The following is a 9,483-nucleotide window of genomic DNA, read 5'->3' on the forward strand; positions in this document are numbered from 1 at the left end:
TTTTGTCCCTTAAGCCTGCCATTTTAATATATTTATTGTATCCCAAGTGTTCTCAGAAACAGAGAAGTCTACCAATGAGATATTTGTTAAACCACATTCAACAATACTTGAGGACCCCTGTCTCAGACACTAAGGATACAGATGCAAATGAAACCATCAGATGAAAACAATTGTCCAATTTCTTGAAAACGAAAACACCAGAAGCCTTTCTCTTTGTTCCCACATATTGAAGAAATATCTGGGTGACTGGAAAAATGGAACGAAATACAATTCTTCCTACACCCAGAACCCTAAATTCTTTGCCATGGACTAAGTTTTGAATGGTATTCATTCCCCAGCCCCACCTGCTCCCTGTGACCCCTACCTTCTGAGTTGCTTGTGCGACAAGGAATGTTGTAGGAAGCCTCACAGGTAAGCTCCTTGCAAAAGATTCATTGAGGAAGTGGTGCCAGGGGAAACTGGCGAGGGAGTAACAGGAGCAGGAGAGAACTGGAAAGGAGTTCATCAGCAGCAATGTGTTCTCAGCTGGAATCTGGCTCCTTAAAGACCTCAGCTATATAGTGGAATTCTCCACAGTGTGGTTCCAGCTGGAGCCCAATGTGGAGGCTTTATAATTCCAACATCATCAGTTGCTCTGCCTGCCTCCAAGGGGTTTGGAGACAAAGGGGTAGCCTCCTAAAGGCTGGAGAAAAGACAGTCCTATCAGGCGAGGACACGGAAGATAGACGCCCAAGTCCAGAAGAGAAACTCTAAGCAGCGTCGCTATCCTGCAGGACACGTCAGAACATCGCATGGAACAGACCTCAGAGTGACAGAAAAAATAAAGGATGAAAAATCTGAAAAGTTTGATATGATTCCTAAGTCTGTCCCACTAACCATAAATTCGTTAGTCTATTTTCATTCATTTCAAAATTCAAGTACATGGTGAATGGCAGAGACAGCTCCTCAAAGCCCTGAGCTGGTCTCTTCTCTAGAGGTCATTTAGTTCATTATATGAGATGATTCAGATTGCAGTATCAAGGAGCTCTCTGTCATCAAAAATCTTTAGCAAACCTAATGAAAAAAAATGACTTGGAGTGATTTGAACAGAAACCAATAGACTTAGGTGGATTCAATAGAATTACAAGGGACATAGATTTATTTTCCCTCAAGTATTAGAGTATGTCTTGGCTCAGGTTACCTAGAAAGTAATCCTTTATGAGAAAGATAGCTGTTGTAATATATCGTTGGTGTAATCTCAGAAGCTGGCAAGAAACAGAGGGAACTGAAATGGGAGTGGGAAGAAAGAGTTGCAGGTTCAGATGTTAAAAATCCTATGTTCTCACAAGCAAGCCACTCTACCGCTGTGGAACTTTTTCTGAGAGGGCAAGCCCCTAGTTCCCCTGCAATGGAACACAGATAGAAACCCGATGGGCTCATCCCATTCCCAGTATGAATCCCAAGATGACAGTTTTACAGTGGGTTACCCAGGAACCAATCCCCCAAAATGAGATCACCCAACAAGCATTTTCCTGATTGAGAATACTTCAAAAGAATTCTTTAAGGAATTGAGAGAAATAAAATAGAACAGAAGAAAACAAGACAGGAAACAGCCAGTTATGATCTGGTTTGAGGCTGATATCACAGGGGAGTTTGACGCACACCAGGTTACATCCTGGAATTGAACAAGAGGCTGAGCTTCTAGACCCCAGCCATCGGATCAGAGCAGAGCTTCCTAAGTATTTCCTGGAGAAGCATTTTTCTATAAAGAGCAGCTGAAAGGTACCGGTTTCCACCCCCACTGCAGCTGGTACACCAGCCGGACAGAAGGGGCTAGGCAAGCACCATACAGGCTCCAGGGAGCTTCTGCCACTTCGTGTGAATATCACACGATCAGAACCCAAACGGATCGCAGCGTCGAAGGAACTGCTTGAAAAGGCACAATCGCAGCTCCCGCCCACAGCTTCCATGTGGTCTGCTGTCTGTTTTCTTGTTGTTTTTTTTTTTTTTTAATTCCACATAATGTGAAACTGATCAAAGATATTTTTAAAAATACGCTTCCATTTAGGTTATCTCTAAGGAAGCCAACTTTCAGTTCTCCAAGGAGGTTGCCAGTGCTATAGATATACTCTGTGTTCATTGAGGAGGCTCAAGTTTCAGCTAGAGCTGCTCGTTTCCAGTCTGTGAGGCAGAGCTATGCTGAGACATCATGCTTGAAGGAGATGCCTGAATTCAGCATTGTCCCGTCTCCTCCAGTGGGTCCTCGTACTTAGGCATGGTGTGCTCGTTTGTTGCTATGGCTCCCCGCTCCGGATGGCTACTGTCCGTTTTAAACAGCCGCCCAATGGAATGTTTGGTAACATTTTCTTGTGCTTCCCCACCCCATTAGACATTTTTTGTTCTTCTTAACACTGTTTCCCCTCTCAACACACATTTAAAAAAAATCAAATGATCTTTTATGAGTATTTTAAAATATTTGTTTTAAGAGAAAAAGGCACCAGCAGAAGGCAGAAAACAGAACACAGCTAGATGCAAAAATGGCAACCATAGTACCACAGCTGGGAAGGCCCTCAGTGACTAAAGTAATGTGTATCTATTTCACCAGAGGCCCTTTGTTTCTGAGAGTTTCTCTGGGTTGGTGGTCAGAGCAACAGGAAAAGAAAAATATGGAACCATACATAGGTTTCCAGCCCCAGATATTACAGGGTTCTCATTTTCAAAAATTTTTACATGTATTTTTAATACATCTTTTTGTGTGTTTGTGTATGTGGATTCTGTGCTCAGAAGGTAGGGGTAGCTGTCAGAGCCCCTGGAGAAGGAATCTCCAGATATGGTTCTAAAATCTGACCTCGGACCCTCTGCAGAAGCAGTATGAACTCTTAACTTCTGAGCCATCTCTCCTGCCCCATATAAATCTATTTTGTATCTTGTTTTATTTCCATTAAAGAATATGAACAATTATTTTAAAACCTCCACATGTTTGAGCCTGCCTAGCATGCTGGTATATACCTACCCAGTGCTGAACTCTGGAGGCTGAGGCTGGAAGACTTCAAGTTATAGGCTCTTGTGTGACAGACTTTTCCAGGGGAGACACAGCACACACATCTATTTCCCTAGGGAACCCACAACCAACCAAAGTAATGAGTGCACTGACCCACCTTTGTGAACCAATGAGTTCTTACTGGGGTTACTAACAGCTGTGTGACAGGGACTTGGAGAGCTCAGAAGCAGCTCCATCAATGAAAAGCCCACCCAAGGTGGGTAAGGACTCACTATACATCCCTGAAGCTATCTGCACGGCTGGCAAGCAGTTTCACTCTGGATACCTGCACTCTGCACTCTGGCTGGTGAGAGTCCCTTCATTTACACCTGTTTATCCTTTTGTACTATAATCTAAGGCTCATGGGAGTGAGTGTTAAACACCCCAGGCCCTCTCCTCTCAGGTAGGTGATACCAAGGCATGCTTTCTACCTTGATGCAGTCTTTTCCTGCAGGGGTAAGCCCCAGGTGTTCACAGTCTTTTCCCTCCCTTCCTCTCTCTTCTCTTCTCTTCCCTTCCCTTCTTCCCTTCTTCCCTTCTTCCCTTCTTCCCTTCTCCCCTTCTTCCCTTCTTCCCTTCCCTTCCCTTCCCTTCCTTTTCCAACACTGTAGAACTTGACTCCCTTCCTAGATGAACCTAATGCTCATTTTTTTTCTCTCAAATTCAAGCTCTGGACACCCCAAGTGAACAGATAGTTCAATGTATTCAATCCACAGATGAACAATAGTTATCCAAAGGGGGAAATCAGATATCTAAATTTTACATTTTTCTTCCACTTTAAATATAAAATTATTTTTTACTGATTTAAAAACAATACTTCTTTCCAAGACCCTATAAATAGGAAAATGCAAGTAACAACCCAATAATAGGCTAAACTTCTATTTATCAAATGAGTAGTATGCTGTTCAAAGAGCTAAGCTGAGTAATTCAAGAGATTCAGGCAAGGTATTCGAGATCATCCCTGTCCCAGGATGTTAAAAATCACCCCAGCCTCCCCGCCAAGGTGCAATAAGACTAAAGAAAAGGGGCACAGACCCAAGGCTGCAGAGTCCTATGTCTGGGTGGACTCACTAGAGGTGTGCATTCCTGGGAAGAGGCAAGACCAGTGGATCCCATAGTCTGTTTCCAGAGGGGACTATAAAGAGCAGAATTTAACTGTTAAAGTAAAAGTGACTTCCTTTTAGCTGAAACAGGCCTGACTTATCTTACTCTAATGTCAAAGAATCAGGCACATTCCTGGCATGAAGGACCAACTATAAGGCTTCACCAGCACTCTGTGATTTTATCTACATCTAATCTGCGACACTACAGAAAATCCAGCTGCACTGCAGATTACTCTGGTGTGATCATGTTGGTTACAAACTAACATGGCTGCAGTTATGCATCTGGATTTGTACACAGGACTTGATTTGAAACCCAATGTCCTTGTTAGCTTCAACTGTCAACTTGACACATCCTAGAATCACCTGGGGGGGTAAGATCTCAACTGAGTATTTATCTTTATCAGATTGGTGCATGGACATTTCTGTGAATGATTGCCTTTAACATCTTAGTTTATGAAAGGTAGGCACAGGCAACAGTGGGCAGTGTCATTTTTGAACATGTGTTCCTGGGGTGTGTAAGAAAGTTAGCGACCCATGAACCAGAGAGTGAGCCAACAAGCTATGTTCCTTCATGATTCTAGCTCTGGCTCCCCTCAACCATGTATTATGACCTGGATGGGTACATTTGTAGTAAGAGGTGCAGGCTGCTTTTCATCCCTCCCGGCTCCTGGCTGCCTGGCTAGCTTATCCCTGAAATAATTACACGGAAACTGTATTCTTTTAAACACTACCTGGCACATTAGTTCTAGCTTCTTCTTGGCTAACTCTTACATCTTGCTTCTACCCATTTCTAATAATCTATATATCACCACATGGTCATGGCTTACCGGAAATGATTCACCATGTCTGACCTGGCAGCTTCATGTGGGCGGCTTTCTCTGCCTGCCTTTTTCCCAGCATCCTGTTCTGTCTACTCTGCCCACCTAGTTTTCTTGCTCTATCAATAGGCCAAGGCAGTCTCTTTATTTAACCAATTAAAGTAACACATAGACAGAAGACCCTCCTACACCATAAATTAAATAAATCTTTTCCTCCCCAAATCAATTTTGATGAGCGTATTTTATCAAAGTAACAAAATAAAGCCAAAACAGCTAATATTTGTTTTAAATTTTGGCTCCTCAACTCAATATCAGTATAACATAAGGTTGTCAATAAATAATTGTCTTTCAGGTTAGTGGTCTTTGATAAAATGTATTTTTTATACTAAGAGCATTTATCTAGAAATCAATATTTATATAATTATATCAAATATACAGTATAATGTAAGGCTTGAATATTACTTTGTACTTTATCAAAAATTCAACACCGATCAATATTATCTTTTTACTTAGTACACCTATTGGAATTCTGTCACTTATTTGGATTTCTGTTTTATTTTCAAAAATTTAAAATATAATTGTTTCATCCCCCTGCTTTTTGGCTTCCTAACCAAATATAATATTAAGATAAAGATATGTGGTCTTGTTGCTATTGAGAATGTCCCAATTTTACATACTAAAATTCCTTCTCATTTCAACTTCTTTTCCTGTCTTCAAATCATGTGGAGTTATAAGGTTGTTTTGCCTACATAATGACCCTCATAAGCCCAGTAACAATCACAGAAATATGATTAAGAAAGAAGTCAGGTACAGGAAAGAGAAGTGAGGCATGGGTGGTCTAACATTGGAGTTCACATAACACTTCTTGGGTGAATTTCCTCACCTTTCTTCTCCTCCAAAAGCTTCACCAGGGCCTTGTACACAATGCCCCGTGATGTGAGTGCCAATGGCATAGCTGCAGCGTCTGCCCACTCCATTAATGCTCTAACTCCTGAAGAGCTTCCTATGTTCTTTTCACCATGGGCCTCAGTTAATCACTTCCTGCATGCATGACTGTTCTCCTGTAATGTCACCAGCTCCCTGCATTCTCAACAGGGTTAGACTTTATGATCAACAAAATGCTTCTCAAGCAAGGATGTGCTACTCTAACCCTTGAGCCCTTAATCCTTGTGCTATTATTTTCCATTGGATCCCTGTATCTATTGGGCGGGTAAGGTTGGGGTAGCCTACCAGTGGATGGGATCACAGGGTGGAGGAGCAGTGAGCTGCAAACCAACATGAGTCAATCCTCAGCAGCAGAGCTCCCTTTATGAACAAGAATCAAACATGAAGGGGTTTCTGTGACACCTGAAGCACTTATCAGCTTAAACAAGCCCAAATCTTCAGATTGGTCTTGTGCCAGTTCAGGGGGTTCTGCTTTAAGGCACTAATTTACAGGCTATTTTGTTATACAGCATGAGCTAACTGTTACTATTGTCTTACTCTGGGAATCATATTTACTAATCAGTGGACCTGTGCTGCCTACAGGACAAAGGTCTATCAGGACTTTTGCATAGTAGCATTTTTTCAGCTCAGCTTTTATATCTCTCTACAGCTTCACACTCATATCATAAAACGAAACAAACCCAAAAAAAATGCTCTTAATTCTCTGAGAAAGCGCCACACCTTTTAATGTGGGATAATAACAACAAATTTTATCAAAACTATAATATGACATAGGTACTATTAAGAACTCATACAGATTATGTCACTTAGTTTGCAACTTGATTCTAAGAGAAAATGTTATTATTCAAATTTAAGCATAAGGAAACTGAGGCACAAAGAATTTAAGTCAAATTCATTCACTGAAACAAGATTTCCTTCTGAAATGTCTGCCTAAAAGCTTCTATGGTCGTCATACCTGCCTGTTCTGTCCCTGGCATGCCTTGCCTCCCATGTCAGGACTTACTTTTCCTTTGACAAAGAGTCACTCTTGGATCTTCTACTGTGTCCCAAGTCATATTCTAAAGAATTATGCATTCATAACAATATTTGACCATCCAATAACCAATAGTTATTTTTATACCTCATTCTGCTTATGTAACCAGAATAAAAACTGGGGAACAATGAATTCAAGAATCTTTCTCACTGTCACTTGGCTTGTCCTTGAGAAACCTTGATTCGCAGGCCATCCAGCCTTGTACCACCATATATTGTATCTCCTGTTTGAATTCAGGACCCTTTTTTTCTGTTGTTCCTGAGAATAGCTATACCTAGCATCCTTTTCTTTTATAATTTGTTACACAGAGCAACTCCCCAATATTTTATATTTATCCAATATAAATACAAAACACCAAAACTCAACTTTCTGACCATTAGCCTCCTTATTACAGAATTCCTTTGGAAAATTACTGACCATCTTTGGAGTCAAAAAAGCATTTCCATCTTTGTAAAACATTACATACCAATCTGATCTAATGTGAATCTTAGAGTCTAATTTCGCATATTTAAAGGTAAGGGCTGTAATGGATGTTGCTGTGCTATGTAGAAGACCTTATTTACTTCAGCTTTGGTAGTACTGGCGGCTCATCTCACAGCTATTCTCTACTTCAGAGTAGTGAAGTAACACCTATCCTTCTGGAAACGTCTGGAAGATCCCATCGTTCAACAAATGAGAATGTCAAAACTCAAATCCCATTGGCACCCTGCTGGGTTCTCTGAAGGATGATTTCTACTCTAGTGTTTCCTGTGCAGTGAAGCCAAAGCTGGATTATAGCAGAATCCATGATTTTCTTGGCTCTTTCCCCATTCTTAGTCAGCTTTCCTAGGCATTTTAAACCGTTCTCTTGAAACTTCCCAATAAATGTAAAAGAATCCCTAGCTCAGCCGTTACATCTAGAGAATCTACTTAAGGCAAGAACTGCATGAAAACCAGGAAGCAATTTTATTGGGGATAAAAGTAGTGGTTTATTCAGGGAAAATGTCATGAATTTATTTTCCTAAATATCCAAAGGTTATAAAATATTTACAATTGAAAGCACAAAACAAAAAGTCCTGTTTCTGACATCTAATTCTGAAAGTTCCTATACAAGGTTAAGACTGCAAGTGCTCTCACATACTCATGTTGGGGTAATTTAGCTACGTAACAAAGAATCCTCAAATGCAGTGATTTGTTCTAGGCTAGTGACTAGGCTACCTGAGTGTGCACATTCTTAGAGACTTGGGAATCTCTCACTTTTCCTTGCAATATGTGCTGATGGGGTACTCTCTTCCATATGTCAGAAGCCAGGGAACAGAAATTGGCTCTTAAACAGGTTCAAACCATAGATTACGTACACAGCACATGAAAGGTCCTGTCCCTCCTTTGTGCTTTCCTTTGGTGGAAATCGAGCTGTCACAGCCACCTGTGACAGGGAATGAGCAGTGTTCAGAAGGGGACTGTGTTCTGTCAGGTGAGCTGTGCTATATTCACTGTATCACACTGGAAAAAAAACTCAGTGAGGAAAATGAACCTTGCCAAGAGTCAGAAGATCCTGCAATAACTGTCACCATTGTTCTGCATTGGCCCTCATCTTTCCAGTATTCCCTGTAAAGAAAACAAGGACAGCTCTAAGGTAAGAATATTCCTAATGAACTTCAGTATTTTGCTAACCTCAAAGCTTGTAAAGGCTGTTTCTGAGGTTTGTTTTGGCTTTGTTGTTTTGTTTTGTTCTTGTTTTTTCCCCTTCATAAATGTGTCTGTTGTAATAAAATATATTTAGTTCATAAAATTAATTATTAACTTGATGAGCTTACCAGATCGTTTTCCTTCCAAATTCTGTACCAGGCATGCTGCACAGAATTTTGTGCAAAGGTAAAATTATTCCGAATTTGTATGGCAATGACTATTCCAGTGGTTCTCAACCCTCCTAATGCTGTGACGCTTTAATATACTTCCTTATGTTGTGGTGACCTTAAACCATAAATTTACTTTTGTTGCTACTTTATTGCTGAAATTTTGCTTTGAACTGTAATGAAAATATCTGATATGCAGGACATGCAACCACTGTGAGAGGGTTGTTTGACACCCCCCAAAGGGGTCAAAACCCACTGACTGAGAACCACTATACAGGACGCATGTGGCCATTAAATACCAAAATGACTTTACTTGATTCAGAACATTTTGGAGATGGAGATGGAGATACACACCTTTTACTGGAGGTAAAGTCAGGACATTCAGCAGCTGAGAGCCATCTTTGGATTATAAAGTTCAGTTCAAAGAGAACTACAGGAGATTTTGTCTCAAACCTTAAAAAAAAAGAGAGATTTTAATTTAAGTAGCCACTGATGAAATAATATTTCATATAATTTATGCATCAGACTAACTTAGTAGTTAGGTAGAAACAATTATTAGATCAAGTGTAACAGAATTATCCTGCCTGGGGGCTAGATATCAGCATTAACATATGTAGAACTTACACTCAAAATAATTTTTCACACTGCAGGCATTTTGCATATCTCCCACATATATAACACAACATCACCACCACTTAGCAGCTGCATACAACTTCAATAGAACAGCAAT

At 40.5% G+C, this 9,483-nt stretch overlaps 1 long non-coding RNA gene across 1 annotated transcript in view; it reads right to left on the minus strand.

Annotated features, from left to right (window-relative positions):
* Positions 1-9,183, minus strand: part of LOC130881240 (uncharacterized) — a 214,874-nt gene extending 205,691 nt beyond the window's left edge. Inside the window, exon 1 of the long non-coding RNA XR_009057717.1 lies at positions 9,108-9,183. This is a non-coding gene — a long non-coding RNA (uncharacterized LOC130881240). The remainder of the gene's footprint in view (positions 1-9,107) is intronic.
* Positions 9,184-9,483: the final 300 nt, after the last annotated feature.

Source organism: Chionomys nivalis, chromosome 9 (assembly GCF_950005125.1).
Source record: "Chionomys nivalis chromosome 9, mChiNiv1.1, whole genome shotgun sequence".
In the NCBI taxonomy this organism is placed as follows: Eukaryota; Metazoa; Chordata; class Mammalia; order Rodentia; family Cricetidae; genus Chionomys; species Chionomys nivalis.